The following is a 16,824-nucleotide window of genomic DNA, read 5'->3' as shown; positions in this document are numbered from 1 at the left end:
TCAGTAACAGATGCTAAAAAAAATGTACTAAGGCTGTAAGGCCTGAGAAATTGCTACCTGGGAATGAAAAAATGTATACTTCATCATTATTATAAGTAATATGACACCATAAAAAATGCATTGTCCCATGATATGCAGTACTTATGACACATCAACTTGAGCTTACATGACCTTGGACAAATCACTCTTCAAAGATCCCAAAATTATTTGTCTTTAAAGTAGGGGTAATATCACCTACACTTCAGTATTTTATGGGAATTAAATGAGATAAGACATGTAAAAGTAAGTTACAAAACTGAGCCATTACACAGATATAAAACATGATTATTCTTTCCATGTGCCTGAATATCCAGTTTCTCTAATGTAGAGAATTTAGACTACAGAACTTCTTATAATTAGCACTTAAGCAGCTCCCAGAAAGGATGTATTTTATATTCCATCCAAAAAGGTATTTCATTTAATTTTTAAATCTGTTGGACATCTAGTCAAATCCAAATGGAACTATAAAAAAATGTAGTATGTCACAAAATGTTCTCCAAATGTACATTAAATATTCCAAAGACCCTCTCTAGGTAATGTTTGCAGTCTGATTTCATGTAATACCACCAATTGACAGTAGTTGAAAATACTCTTGCTCCTATATAGGGCATATTAGAATTCTGTTGGCTGAGAAATCATGTTTGCAGGATACATTAAAAATGAGAAACAGTGAACATTGTCTTCTGTCCCCACTCAATGTGAAATATAAGTTTATGCATGTTTTCAATTTGAAAAAAATCCTGCAATACAAAATTAGATTCTGGCCTTTAAGTAGTAGTATTTTACAGGTATTTATTAATAAATATCTTTACAATTGTCATGTACTAATATTATAACTAGTAATGGGGGAAAGAAGGAGAGCAAGAGGAGAGGAGAGAAGATAAGAGCTCGAAGTTTTTAGTGCAGAAATTGAAAATAATTCCTATTTCTATATAGTCACTTATATCTGCTCCAGAATGGGTGTGCCAAGGTGGAAAGATGCAAGCTTTAGCATTACCAGACCCAGGTTTGAATTGCAGCTTCATCTCTTAACATTGAGGCGATCTGTTTAACACCTCCCCACCACCAACCCTCATCTACATAATGGGAATTGAAATCTTGCCTCTTGTTGAAAGGGTCATGATAAGTCATGGAGAACACCAGTCCCTGGGAAGCAACTAATGAATATGTTACCCCCTACTTTCTCTCTCTGTTTTCATTTGGTCATTCACAGATTAATTAATTAATTTTATATAATTCAAAGCAAAGAGCAATATTGGGGAACATAAATACTCATTATATTTTTACTACTATCCTTGAATTTTTAATTTTTCATCTGTAAAACAAGACCCAGAACACCACAGTCTTCCAGGAGAAAGCATTGATGACATCCTAATTTGGACTTTCTTTTAGCCTCAAAACTGTAAGCAAATAAATCCCCATTATTTAACCCAACCCATTCCATAGTATTTTCTAAAGCAGCCTAGACAATTAAAACACAGAGTGAGAAAAGAATATGGGAAATACAGAGACTTCCAAGCCACCAGCCTACCTCCTACTGGACAGCCATGAGTGTTTGATAAGCCTTGAATGATAAGATGAAACATTTGGGGCTTTAGACCACAATACTTAAAAGCCAGTAAGAGTTATTTTGAGTAGGACATAAAGAAAGCCATGTATTAGGAAACTTAATTCAATGATATTGAGAAAGTTGGGATAAAAGCAAATAGGATTCTGTTCAAGGAACATTTCAATAATCCTCATCTTTGCAACACTTGTCATAATCAATTACTACTTCTTCCTCACTCATTCACTTTTCACTGATAAAGTTTCTTCTCTTGGTTTACAGGACACTGTCATCTTCCGGTTTTCCTCCTACCTCTCAAGATGGTCTGGTTTGCTGGTCCCTCTAATCTCTTGGAACTCTCAACCTTACAATGATTTTGGGCTCAGTTCTCGTAGGCCTTCATTTTTTTTCTGTCTACATTAATTATCTTGATGACATCATCCAGTCTCACGGCTTTTAATACCACCTACATGCTGATGACTTTCAAACTTAAATCTCTCACTTGCTCTTCTCCTTGGAACTCCATTTTCTTATAAACAACTGCCTACTTAGCATTTCTATTAAGCATATCAAACTTAAGTGCCTTAAGTTTACTCCTTTTACAAAATGGAAAATCCATTTTCTACCTGCTTAGGCCAAACAATCTTTCAACCAACTTAGGATATTCATCTTTTTTCACACACTCTACCCAACCTTTTAGCAAATTCCTTTGGCTCTACCTTCAAAATATATGCAAAACCCTGACATCTCATAACCTCTACCACTCCTACTCTGGTCCAAGCCACTACTATCTCCCACCTGGATGACCATAGGTTCCTACCTGTTTTCCTTACTTATTCACTTGTTCTTTTAGAGGTTATCTCAATTTAGCTACCAGAGTACTTCCATTAAAGCACAAATTAGATCATGTCTTTCCTCTTCTCAATCTGCTCCAAAGACTGCCCATCTCACTTGCCATAAAGGCCAAAGTCCTTATAATGGCCTTCAGGGCCTTATTTACCTGGCCCCCTTACCTGTATCTTCTGTTTCCTTTCATTCTTGCTCACTTTCATCTCAGTGCTTTTGCTATTAACTATCCACTCTTCCTCGAATGTTCTTCCACCAGATATCCATATAGCTTGTTCATTCACATTTTTAAAGTCTTTATACAAATGTTATCTTCTCAGCCATGCTTTCCCTTATTAACTTAAACGGTGGCCATCACCCCCAGGATTTTCCTATCCATCTTCATAGTTTTATTTTCCTTTGTGGCTCTTAAACTGCCTAACATACTTTTTCTTTCAGTTATTTTTTTGGTTTCTTTTCTGCTTTTATACTAGAAAGTAAGTTTCATGAGAGGGGGGTTATATCTAAGACAGTCTCTAGAACAATGACCATAATAAGAACTCAATAAATACATGAATGAATGAAAGTTGGTAAGGAGTTGGACTATGCTAGCAATATGATTTAAAAAGGAAGGAAAGAAAAAAAAATCAAAGGAAAGAGAAATGAAGAAAAAAATCAGAAGTACTAAGTGCTCTGCTGGAAATTAGAATTGAAGAAGGAGAAGGAAAATTGATGTTGTCACATACTGTCACTCATACTTCCTATCGCAGGTAATAAAACTATCATTCACTTAGGTATCCCCATTACTGAAAGAAAAAAATATCATAAATGGAGAAAATAAGGTCCCTTGTGTTCAAGTAAAGATCACTCACAAGAGTTAAAGAAGAAAAGCGTAATTCAGTACTGTTCAATTTCAAAAAGCTTTGCATTTCTCTGCAAGCAGAACCCCATTGTTTTGATAAAATAGCTCTGAATGCTAAATGACTAGCTCAAAGTTAAAGTGGCCATTACATGGGCACAGGGAGCCTGAAGATTTTATTTGTGTTTCTGGTACATAGAACAGTGTTTGGCACTTAAATACGTGCTTGGTAAACTGAATAGGCCTAAAATGAATGGAGAAAGTAAGAGTTTGATCTAAATCATGAACTCAAAACTCTATGATCTCTATTAGTTTGGGGGTTTGAAAGGTAAAAAGAGTTGCATTTTTTTTCAGATGATGCCATAGGTTACTCAATTAGTTGTCAACTAAAAGGCCTCTGGTGATAACTAAAACTTACGCCAACTACAGTACAAAGGTGAAAACAAAGTATATGTACCATAAATACAAAAAAGAAATAAAAAACATGGATTGATTAATTTTAAAGCTTCAGGCTTTCGGGAAACTTCTTATCTGGTTCCAACAACAGAAAAAAAAATAGAAAAATCTAATATTACTCAATCAAATTATATGAAAGGTGAAAAACGCAGTAAGTTGTATAGCGGTTCATATAAGGAAAACATAATCAGGCAGAAAAACTTGATTTATGTGTCAAAATGAACTAGTCACCTTGGGGAACAAAAGGGGGGACAGGAATTGATAACACAGCAGAGAGGGGAGGGAGCAGGTATAAGAACATTCCATATGGAAGAATCACCGAATAAACGTATCCACAAATACATAATAAAAAATATGACTTTTCCCCAAATTCAAAGGAAGACACAATCCCCCAGAAGCCACAATGGCCAGCACTTACTTGAGAAATAGGCTCTGTATCTTCAAGTCTTGCCATCCCTCTACAAGAGTAGATGATAGCTCACTGCTGACTTCTCCATATTACAGAGAACAACAGCCAGAGCCACAGAGAGATGGAGAAAGTCTGCTGCTCTCTCAAGGCCTTCCTGCACACTAAAGGAAACAAAATCATTGAGAAGGGAGAAAAGAACTGAATATTTCTCAACCCTGACTTTGCTCAGCATAGCAACTTGCTTTAATAAAAATGAAACCTTCACAAGTTATACATATTTAATTTACTGATTCAAAGATGAGTCAGAAAGAGGAAAGCAATAGTTGTGACCCTTGCAGTGGAAGAGAGATGTTTTCTAAAGAATTTCCAAAACCTTTCTGAGGTCAGGCTCATCCTGAGGTTGCAGAAATGCGTAGGATTTGTATTCAGAGATGTGACTTGATGAGGCCAGAGCAATCATAATTTTTAGGTAGCAGATGTTATTAATCAATAGGAAGGGATATAAAAAGTCTCACTCTTCCCTCCCTCTGCCAGGAAAGAGGATGGCAGTCCATTTCCGGATATATGCCACAGCCGGCAGGGTGACTCATCCTGTGCCAAAATACCACAGGGACTTGAGAGGAAAGGGAAGAAATGAGGATTGTGACAGACTCAGAAAGGGGTGGCCACCATCAACAGGCCTGTGGCTCCATTAATAATAGTTTTGCTGATTCAGAGGCCATTTGAGCTAGAAGGGGCTTTAGAGAACATCTAGTCCAAACCTCCTGATTTTATAGATAAGAAAACTGAGTACCAGGGGAGAATGCGACCTGTTTCAGGTCAGAAACCAAGTAACAGAGCCTGACACAGAGTCAATAGCACCAGCTTGTGTCTTCTGTATCATAGTACCTTTCATAAAAATTACACTAATGAGGAAAATTACTCCCCAACTAGGTGTAGTCCAGAAACCATCTGTATGTTAGTTATTGGAACTGAAAGTATTGCTGCTATAGAAATCATGCTAGTGGAGGGGTTGGGGACCAGAGATGGGGGTTTAAGGGAACTAGAGTTGGGAGTATGCTTGTTTGAAACTGTTATGTACCCCAGAAAAACCATGTTCTTTTTCCTAATTCAATCTTGTGGAGGCAGGCCCATTATTTAGGGCAAGATTTTGTTATTAAGTTGTTTCCACAGAGATGTGACCCACGTAGTTGTGGATGGGACCTTTTGATTAGGTGGTTTCCATGGAGATGTATCTCTGTCAATTCAAAGTAGGTCTTAATGAGCTCACTGGAGTTCTTTAAGATGGAAACATTTTGGAAAAAGCTCAGAGGCGACACTGATGTTTGGATATGCAGAAAGAACTCCCCCCTCCCCCCAGGGAAGCTGTTTGAAACTAGAAGCCACAAGCCAAAGGACCAGCAGATGCCAGTCACATACCTTCCCAGTTAACAGAGGTGTTCCAGAGGCCATTAGCTATTCGTGAGTCAAGGTATCTTTCTCCGGATGCCTTAGTTTGGAGATTTTATGGCCTTAGAACTGTAAACTTGTAACTTAATAAATCCCCTTTATAAAGCCAACCCATTTCTGGTATATTGCATTCTGGCAGCATTAGCAAACTAAAACAAGAGGTGTGATAGTTTCCAGGTTAGCCCTCTGAATCTTACTTAATTCATAATCTATCGGAAGAAAACTTCTATGAATAAAATCTTATTACAGGGTAGTGCAATGGTGGTTCTCGCCTGCACACCAGAGACCTGGGTTTCAATTCACAGAGCCTGCCCATGCCAAACAAACAACAAACAAAATCTCACTACAGCTAAAACCCATCTATATCCTTTCAATGGAATAATGCAATCAGAGTACCAATGGGAGAGGCATATATATACATCATGCCCTGAGTACAGTGTCGATGGCTTTTCCTCATCACCATACAGAGAGACTGATGTCTGGATGGAGGAAGGGCAGAGGAGATCACCACGGGAACCAGTAGCTTGTTGACTCCCAGCTTCAGCCACAGGAAAGGCAGTTTTGTTTTGTTTCTTCATTCAGACACTTCCAGAGGATAAAAGGGCAGCCTACCACAAAGTAGATATTCAGCCTACAGATATGCAAAGCCCCTATTTTAATAATACCAGAAAGTAGGTGTTATTAATCATTCTGGTACTTGAGCTTCTGATGCATGGCTGACCTACCACATGAGCTTTGCACTGAGCAAGATTTGTTCATATGATCTGACTTACAAACAAAGGCTGGCTGTTGTTAAATGGCTGGGGAACAGTCAAGAACAACAACAGTAAAAATAATCAATAGCTAAAAATTATTGCTTGCTTATATACCAGGAAGTATGCTGAAAATTTTTATACATTATCAATAATCTTTCCACCTTTTAAGTAGATGATACTGTCCCCATCTTATAGGTGATGAAACTGAGACTCAGGAAGTTCAATAATTTGTTCAACAATAAGAGAGTTAGGATTCTAACTATGGACCATCTCACCCAAAGTCTGGTCTCTCTCAAGCATGCTATGAAGTAAAGCCACATAGTCTATACTGGATTCCACCATTGGCATAGTTAGCACTGGACTTCAGCCAACTGCCACAGCCTCCATTTATACTCCATGTGTATCATTGAGCTAGGATGTGGTAAGGAGGGCCTAATATTTTCATTCATGAAATAAATATTGACTGTCTATAAGAAACTGTGGTAGATGCAGGAACAAGATTAACTTGGTCTTCGTCCTGATAAAATTTCAGAACCATATCTTTGCAAGTCTTTCCCATTGATATTTCCAATGTGAACATCTAGACCATGCATGTTTTTTTTTTTTCTTTTAGTGACAGCAACCATATACTCTATATATTTTCAGGTCAATTTCCATTTCAGAAACCTGCCTCTAAGTCAAACTATTTGGCCGGTTTCCTAGCTTAAACCTTTATCACCTGATTCACACTGCAGTTTCTCAACTGCTTTCTCTAGCAGCAGTTTCACTTGTCCCTCAGTTTATCATATGCATGTCTGTCAAACTTGTTTTCCTTGTTTCCTGTATTTACAGATAAAAAACTGAGGCTTATACAGTTTAAGAAAATTGGTAAGAGTCCCACAACCAAGAAATGGTGGAGCACAATTCAGAGCCAGATTCATCTGACATTGAATTTCTGCTCTTCCTTCCATGCCCCCCACCCATCCTAAATGGTCATAAAATTAACAGGTCATTTTTTTTTTTTGAAGGAACAGTGTGTATAAGGGAGTCTATTTTAAGCTAATCAGGAGAAGCACACCTTCCCTTCTTAAAGCAGATCCACCATACAGAGAGAGTGAGGCAAGCGCCAAGCTACGGAAAGGAAAGATAGAGGCTGCATGGAGCAAAAGGAATTAACAGATCAAGTACTCTCAGAGAAAAGGGGACACAAGGTGACAGCTAAAATCTCTCTCTGAAAAAATCAGTGAACACATCTCTGTGAACAAAATGACAGAACTCCAGTCTGAACCTTCATAAGCAGAGATCCACTCCATTCTCTGTATCCTCTGAAGTCAAAGCTTTAAATCTCTTAACTATGTGCTGGACTGTTAATCTCATACTGCGCTATGACTTTCAATATTTTTATTTTTTATTTAATAGTAGTATTGTTATTATTTGTGCCCTATCTTCCATTCCTTTTGGTCTTCATGATGAGTAGAGCACACAAAGTGAGGGGGAACTCTCACTAAATATTTGTTCACTCATTTATACACTGATCTATCTATAATTCAGTCGACAATGTACTCTGTATAGAAATAAAGAGGTGGTCCATCCACGATTATATAATAATGGCTCCACTTATTTAAATATCAGATTTATGACAATCTCATCTACCTGAAACATGTCAAAAAACAGAACTTAAAGGAGAGGAGAAGAATTGCGGGGTGGGCAGAAAGAAAGGAAAAAAAACTCTCCCGAAGGTCATGTGCTTTCTGCCCCAGGATAAAGTAGAGAACAAGTTCTAATAGCCATAAAGGGCCAGAGAGTCTCATGATTTTAAACATTCTTGTTTATTATTAAGAAAAATAAGTACGGATATCGGTGTCCTAGACACAAAAGTTTAGAATCCTCACATAAGGGGAGAGTGTAGTGAAAATGAAGAGCTAACAGCCTATCAGCTACATAGACCAGAACTAAAAATACTAAATAGAGATATGAGCATTAAAAAAAAAAACAAGCCACTCTAAAAAGAAAAATCACTCAACCCTGAGGTAATTCAGCATTGGCACAATGAGTTCTGCCCTGCTCAGGAATAGATGAGAGAGTTATACCTTTGTATAATGAATTTGAGGTTTTGTCTTAGAGATCTGGTTCACCAGTTCATCATATAGGTAGTAAGAATATAGGTCAGGAAAATAAATATCTTGTCCAACATCATTTTGCTAAGTTACTAAAATTTAATAAACATTGAGGATATATAAACCACACACTGGCATAGGTCAGAGAGAGACAAAACATTTTTAAACATAAGCCCCTTAAGGTGCTCAGATTTGTTCAACTGAGCATCTATACGACTACACAATTCCCTGGCTAACATTTCTGCTTCAGTGTGGATAGAAAAAGGGATTGACAACACAAGCTGGAGAAAAGCTATAAAGAAAAGAAAAGGGGACTGAAATACATCAGCAAAGCCTACAATTCCTTGCAAAATCCATATAACCCCTTGCTGCAGCACTGACCTAATCCAGGCTAGTGATTCCAACCTAAAAGAAGATGGGGTTAGTGGGTTAACATGTTTCATGTGTGTTTAGAGATCTATTACTTGTGCCCCATGGCCATCAGTTCTTTTTAAATGCTCACAAGCCACACATTTGGAATTATCCCCAAAGTAATCCACTTTGGAATTTTGCTGGGAGTCATGTGATGTTCTTTAATACATACTTTCCAGCATCTATTTTCTTTCCTGTACAGAGACCTAATACAATTGGAATGTGAGGAATTCATGATGCCTACAAAGGTTTAAGGAGGGCAACCCACAGCAAAAGTAGAAAGGTAGTGTCACCAGGTGCCAGCAGGGGACAGCATATAACAGTTGAGGCTGGGAATCTGAGACACACCCTTGATTGTAGGATGGCTAGAGACTCTTGGTGCCCAGGAAACTAGCTATTCTTTATTACAGAGACTGGAATAGAGAAAATAAGAAACATGAAATTCAGAGATATTTAAGGATGTGACCAAGAAGTCATAACTAGGTAGGGGAGGAACCAGAATAGCTATTTAATACACTTCATTAAGCAAGACAGCAAAGTATGGCAAAAACCAGAAACATTTTCACTAAAAGCCCTTAAACATTGCATAAAAATTAATGGGGATGAAGAATTGACTTTCTATTATCCAGAAAATTCACTTTTCTGGAACATGCCAATTGTCAAGTTTACAATTTAAGTTAGGATTCATTTAACTAAGACTCGATGTGTGTATATACCAGTGTGTGTATGCCTACATGGTCAGGAGTAGATGGGAAGGGGGGTAGGAAGGAGAGAGAGAGACAGAAAAAGATGGAAGGAGAATCTTTCTGGAAATATCATAGCTCAAATAAAAGGTAGATCCATCCCAAACTATTTTCCAAATTTTCCCATAGTGCCCTTAAAAATGAGTCCTTAAAGGTGCCCACACTTCATCTGTACTCTTCGAAAAGTTTTCTGTGAATCCATTCAGCTCCTTCCTCAGCTACATCAGGATGAATAAAATAAAAATTTCCTTTCTTAAAAAAGACTGCAATGAATTTTTTTTCTCTATTCTTCTAACTTAACAAAGAGTTTAGGCTAGAAAGTTCAAGGCTGGATCTTAGCTCTTCTGGAAAAAGGAAAACCATGCCAAATATTCAGAAAAACAATAGTTAAGTATTTTTAAAATTACTAAAGCTCAAAATTATAGACCTCCACAGAGGCAGAATACTTCCTTCTCGACGTTGTGGAGACCTTTTATAAAGTCACTTCTGCCAAGATATTACATGATTAGGTTGTCAGCTATTCCGGTAAGACCAAAGTGCTACTAAAAGAAAAGGACAGAGATATTAAAAACAAATAATTTTAGGGAGGGCTGTCAATTGCGGATTTGTTGAGATAAATTGCCATCAGTTGGTTTCCTGAAATTATGAAAGCAGAAACATCTTGGTCATTAAAGATTTAGGGAGTTGTGGGAAAGGAGCAGAGGTGAAAGGGAATTTGAAGTTGTTCAAAATAAATTCCCAACTTGCTCTTATAGTCTTGTTTTCTCACTTGAACTTCATGTTCTAACCACACTCTTTTTTCTTCCCAGACAATACAAACTTTCCTACTTCCCTGTTTTGCACTTGCATCAGTATATAATGCCCCTCCCCCAATATACACACAGGGTTGTATCTGGCAAACTCTGGAAACTCCTGTTCATATTTTCAAGGACTAGTTTAAATGTCACCTTTCTTAGAAGAACGCCTTAATTTTCTGAGGGAGAAATAATTAAAGAACTCTAAACACGCCTCTCTTATAACATCTAGGATAAGTTATTATAATTATCTTGTTGTTTGTCTCCATGTTTAATTGTGACCTCCTTGATGTCAGGGACTCTATCCCATGAATCTCTGAATCATCAGCATTGTACAATGTGGTATGGTATATAATAGGCACTTGAATTCAAAATTTAATGAAAACAGAACTGTAGTACACAAACAATGAGCCCTATGTTAAACCACGTCTTTAATTAAAGGCAAACCTGTAAAAATGTGATATCATCAATTGTAACAAATGATCTCCACCAGTGCATAGTGTGGTGGTGGGGTGGTGAGTGGGAATTCTGTATTTTATGCATGATTATTCTGTATACCCACAACTTAAAAAAAAAAAAAAAGAGAGAGAGAGAGAAACTAAAAACAAAATTAATGAACAAATAGTGTTCTATTAATTAGTCTAATGACTAACAAGGCCCATTCTATCAATCAGTAATTCTCAAATATCTAGGCAAGATTCTATATTTTTAGTATAGTGCGAGTCAATACTTGGCATTCTGAGCAGACATCATTGCATCTTCTGGAGGTGCTGGGTAGCTTTTCAAAGAAGATTCTGTTATGTTCTTGAAAAGTATATGCTTATATTCTAGTATTTGGAAGACCACAGTAAGCAGATCCAGCCAACATAGAAAACTTAGCTGTGCATGAGGCACATCACTAGAGAAGCTGGGTGGAAATTCATTTGCAAAGATGACCTGGCCCTATAGCCATCTAACAGGGTGAATCTCTAGTGTTACCCTGGACCACCCTCTCTCTAGTTGACCTGATCACTTTCTTTGACATGCCTTACATTCCTCTCTTGTTGCATCTTCAGGACTTCACTGAATTTACCAATGTGCCCCTCTGCCTTCCCTCCTAGACTCAAATCAGTGCCTATTAGGGACTCAATAAATAATTGATGAGGTAATAAATGGATAATTGGAGTAGAATCTGAAAAGGGTGGAAGTGTCATCTGCATAACTCTTCCAGTTAAACCTCTAGGCAGAGATTGTTACTGTGAGCCTTGTGTAAAAGGGCAGTGAGGGGGACTTTGGCAAACACTTTGAATATCTGCCTGGCAAAGCTCTAAAATTCACCAATAGAACTTGATTCATCAACTGGAAAGCCCTCGGTTTGCAATAAGTCTATTAATGAAAACAGAGGATTCTCCAAAAGAAACTATCCTAGAACCAAGCAGGATGACAGAGTGCTTCATGTTAAAGTGTGAACTGTGGCAAGTCATTAATGTCTCTTAAGCCTCAAAGTCCTTACATGTCAAGAGAAGGCTAATGCTAGCCTCTTTTCGTCAGATTAGTGGTAGATTAACTGAGATAATCCATGTAAAGAGCTTGGTACCTAAAATACAGTGAGGACTCAATAAATATTAGCAAGTATAATTATTAATACCAACATTGACAATAACTATAATCAACCTCAGCTCTGAGAAATGCCTCTAATAGCTGCTCCAATCCTACTGAATAAGGAGCAGTTTTCTCATTTGCCTTCCCTCAATGTTTCAGCCCCAATCTCCCATATATCCCGTTGCTTTGGGATCTGCTGGACTGCAAGTGTCTCCTCTCCCTTCTTTTGATTTTTTCCATTGACATGAAACTGAAATTTCAGGTCACCAGGAAACTGAAATAGATCAAAGAGCTTCAGGAACCCTTTATTTTCTATCAAATAAAGTTCCAAGTGCCACCTTCTGTAATTTGTCCCACTGATAGAAAGTGAGAATCTTCACTAGCCAGCAATGCTCACCGGGTAGAGGTTGAGGAAATGGTATTGGCTACAGCTCACAGCTGAATCACTGTAGAGTCTTTGGCTACCCTTATAGCAAAGCAAGGGTTTTTTTTAAACCCTATGGAAAACTTCCCCTGAGGCAAGGAATACAGGTCCATAAATTGAATTTGGTTTTTAATAGACTATCACCTCCTATGGTGAAATTTTATTACAATTTTCCTTTAACTTACTTGCTTTATTTATTTGGGATTCAAATAAAGTAATTCTTCCTTAATCTATTAAAGGAAAAATGCATATAAAGAGCCTAAACAAAGGTACCTCACGTAGGGAAAGGTAATATGTTAACAAATTTCCTTTACGGTAATGATGAGCATATCATCCAGGAAAGGCACAGCAAGCATGGCCTGTTTAGCTGAATGTATAAGATGGTGTGTGACTGCATGAAACAGAGACCCTAAAGATATAAAAACAGATTACAGCAACTTATCCAATTAAGACTTTGTTTTTCTCCAAAAATAAGAAGTCTGCGCTAGGCAGCCCAGGCACGGTACAACCCTTCAGGACCTCATCAAGATCCAGACGCTCCACCATCCATATTATACAGCTTTTGTCTTCATTGTACAAGATGTCTGCTTTTCCTCCTGGCACTGCTTCTGTTGCTTGCTAGCAGAAGCTGTTCCTTTTTCTCAGGAAAATAATTGTTTTCCCAGAAGCACCTCATTCCCCAGTAGAATATTAGTTGCGTTTTACTGGTTACAGCTGGTCATATAACTCCACCTAGCTTTAAGGAATCAGGTGTGGTGAACGGTTTTAACTGGGCATATTGTTACCCTTTATCAAGACAGAGCTCTGGTGATAAAGCTGGAGGAAGAAGAGAAATAACAAAATTGAGTAGGTAGCTAATAGTATCTGCCACATTTAGAAAAATAATATATCCATTCTTTCTTGTAGGAAGGAAAAATTATTACAATATTAGTGCAACTCATTAATTTTTCCTAGAATCCCCCAAAACACCAATCCTCTGTTCACACCAAAATGATTAAATGATGCCTTTACTTTATCTTGACATATATAGTACTACCTCAATACCTGGGAAGTCCTCCTCCACATATTCTTCATTGAAATCCTTCTCACGCTTCAGGAGTCAAAGCCAAAGCAACTCTCTTCATGGAGGCTTCTGCAAATACCATCCCCTACTCCACTCACATGGTCAAGCTTCTCATCCTCTCCAATTATTCCAGAAGAATACACTAATATGTCTGTCACCTCTGGCTTTTATTATAATCACTTGTTCACAATTGATTATTAATTATTAATAGCTAGCATAGGTCGAGGGCTTACTACACTCCAGCGCAATATGCTAAATATGTCATTTCATTTAATTTTCCCAACAAAACTTGGGGTAGTTTATTACTATCTCCATTTTATTGGTGAGTGATGATATGGGTTTTGAACCCAGGTTGAACTGCTTTCAGAATCTGGATCTTAATTCCTATGCTATTCATAATGTCTCTTCTAGGAAATTACATCTTTTTTGAAGATGATGACTTCAAGCTGCTATTTCTTCATTATCTTTGTAGCACTGAGCTTTATCTATTGTTGGGTCTCCAATAATGTTCAGTTTTATAGCTAAACAAATTAAGAGTAAGGGAAAGTATTAGTAACAGAGCCTGCACAAGAATTGTGTTAGTTTTTTCTCGCACTTGAATCTACTTTTCTGGAATCTACCATTCCACAAATACTTACTGAGCACCAATTATGTGCCAGGCAGAAAACAGCGACAGCTATATTTTTCCCTAGATTGAGGGTCCTACCTCAAAAATAACCCTGAAAAGGACAGGATGAAAAGTTTCCATCCTTCAGCTTGGAGTTATGTGAAACTGTTGATATCCATGGGTTCAAGGGGAAACTGGGACAAAATTCATCAACTCTGAGGTAGTTTTATCATTTTGTGGGTTTTTCTGCCCCTACTTTCTCCTTTGGCCCTAAATGACGATTTGCAATGCTATAACAGCAAAGCAGCTCTACAAAAAGATGTATGTCTGGAAATCCTGCATTTTTGCCCCATTGGGTTCTGACTCATACCACCTCTCCCATCAGCCTAGGGAGAACCTCACAAGACTTTGGGTATGCCTGAATTGTCAGAATTTGCTGGACAATTTTTTTCTGGGCTCTGCAGTCTTTGAAATCATTTGCAAAAGGAATTTCAGACAACTCAAACTTTGATGCTAATAAAAGTGTAAAGAGAAGCTTTTGCACCATGCCTTTGGGTAAGCCAAGCCCTCCATCCCCTTTGACATCCCAGAATGCCCCCACCAGAGGGTAGCTGGCATTTATTTTTGTCTGCAAGAAACTCTTCACTGCAGGGGATCTTTCTGACATTGAAGTAAGCATTGAGGTTATCCTTTCCTTCAGATCTGTAGTAAATGCCCTGGTGCCCAGATGTCCTCAGTGGGGAGAAGGGAGGAGGACAGGATTAGCCATGGCAAGTGGCTTCCTGTGGCCTCAATCAAACTTCCTCTAGAGAAAGGGAACCAACCTGGCCTGGGTGAGCTAAATAATTATGGAGATGCCCTCCAAGCTCCTTTTGTGGCCATTATTTAAGTAATAAAAATAGACTTCCTACCTCTCCAACATGGAAAATCTCTTTTTCTATCTCCTGACCCTTTTTTATATAAGTTGGGGTGATAAAAATGTCCCTGATGCAGACATATTGAATCATATGTGCTTCTGGAAATTCATTTTAACAACAATTCTTTTCTGTGAATCTCCACATCTACTTCCAAGAATATAGGGGTATTTATGGAAGGCCAATGAATATGCTTTCTTTCAAAAGATCTGGCTGTATTTGGCACTTACTCTGAGGAAAGGAGACAAGTAAGACATCTAAAGAGGAAAGGCCATATGAACCTATAGAAGATATCTTTGGTGCCCCTCTTCACATTCCTTTGGCCCACCCCTCATTTCAGCTGCAGCTGTAGTAGATAATTCAAGAGAGCTGGGACTCATTTCCCCATGCTAGCATTCCACATCTTCAGCATTGTGCTGAAAGGCCTTCTTTAAGGCATCAAGAGGCAACCAACCACAAGTGCAGCCCAGAAATGCAAGGGAGTCCCTCTACCACCCTAGGAGGCCCTAGCATCAACCTCAGTAATTCACCCTCACCTTGGCTTTTCTTTCTTCCCTGTTTCACATTCTCCAAGATTCTTCATCCCTTCTTCCTTGGACTATCTCCCAAGTGTAGAAGTCCTTGATTTAGGTTTGTCTTTCAGGGAAACCCAAACTTAGATACTATCTATAATCAAAAAAGCTAGCCAATTGCTCAACTCAGTCAACTGGATATGTTTATGAGATGAGAAAAAATCAAATCAAATTCATGATTTTGCATTATATAATCTTAGAAAAAAATGTTTGGTTACTTTTTCAGTAATTATGTTGATAGCACATGCAAGCAGACTATAGGTAATATTACACATGTACCAAAGGGCTATGTAAAATTCACCAGCACAAAGACTGCAGACATGAAGGCTCCCTGGTTCTTTTCTACTCTTACTATTCTGTCAGGCAAAATCTTTTCCAAATCGGTGGTCAGGCAATAATATATTATGACTCCTGAAATCTCACTAATTTCCATTGTATAGACATGACCTAGATCATCAAGGTATTTTTAATTTAAAGAAGAAAATGCAGTGACTTTGTAATGTCTACCCAGAGCATAAGACTAACATGTATGTTCTAGGCTTGTCCTGACATAATCAGGTTTTTGTTACATACTGGTGTTATGCTTTGGAGCCATGATTTAGCAATGACTTACCTGAGGATATGAAATAGCAAGCTGCATTAAATTCAGCTGCATATTGATAATTACCCTCATTTAGTTTGGTTTGGTGTAATACAGAAATATTATGATTGTCATATTTGTCTTATTTTGTTGAGTTGGAATAAATTAACAGGATAGAATAAAAATATGGCATTAAGGTCTTCATTTTTCCCAGGATACCTCTTCCTTTCCTGGTCTACTGTGAACGGCATTCTATAATATTTAGCACAACAAACTTTAACAGTTTTATTTACCAATCTTATATAATTAGATGCATGTTGAGAGACAACATACCTCAAATGGAGTTGGTATTCAATTCATATATGTTCAATAATAAATGAATTGATAAAATGTTCAACAAGCCAAAATGAAGTGAGAGGGGTAGTCCACCTAACTGAAGACTTGAGAAATCCCAACCAAGTTCTGAACAACAAAAAGAGTCCCAATTGTTGCTGTCTACAAACATATCCTGTACAAAGTAGGTGGCACGAATTCCCAGAGCTGGTGAAGTTTCTCAATCAAATATCCATTTCCTTCCATATAAGGCTGCAAATGTGTGTTCTCATCAAGTCACAGGGTCTGCTATCAGGTAGCTGTATGATCCCACCCCCTGACTTCAGAGTCTCTCAGCCTGGGACCAAGAGTTAAGTTACATGAAGCCA

General features: G+C 37.9%; 1 protein-coding gene across 5 annotated transcripts in view; it reads right to left on the bottom strand.

Moving 5' to 3' along the window:
- Positions 1-16,824, bottom strand: part of LOC143643718 (uncharacterized) — a 181,238-nt gene that overhangs the window by 101,907 nt on the left and 62,507 nt on the right. For 2 of the 5 annotated variants that reach the window (XR_013156346.1, XR_013156348.1), the window contains one exon: positions 12,449-13,203. The exons of 2 other annotated variants lie outside the window; for them this stretch is intronic. The gene's annotated coding sequence lies outside the window, so the exon portion shown is untranslated. Of the gene's footprint in view, positions 1-4,143; positions 4,296-12,448; positions 13,204-16,824 lie in introns of those variants that run through there. One more of the 5 variants, XR_013156347.1, reaches the window with a different exon arrangement.

The sequence above is a fragment of the Tamandua tetradactyla genome, chromosome 8, assembly GCF_023851605.1.
Source record: "Tamandua tetradactyla isolate mTamTet1 chromosome 8, mTamTet1.pri, whole genome shotgun sequence".
In the NCBI taxonomy this organism is placed as follows: domain Eukaryota; kingdom Metazoa; phylum Chordata; class Mammalia; order Pilosa; family Myrmecophagidae; genus Tamandua; species Tamandua tetradactyla.
This window is presented reverse-complemented; position numbering and strand designations above follow the sequence as displayed.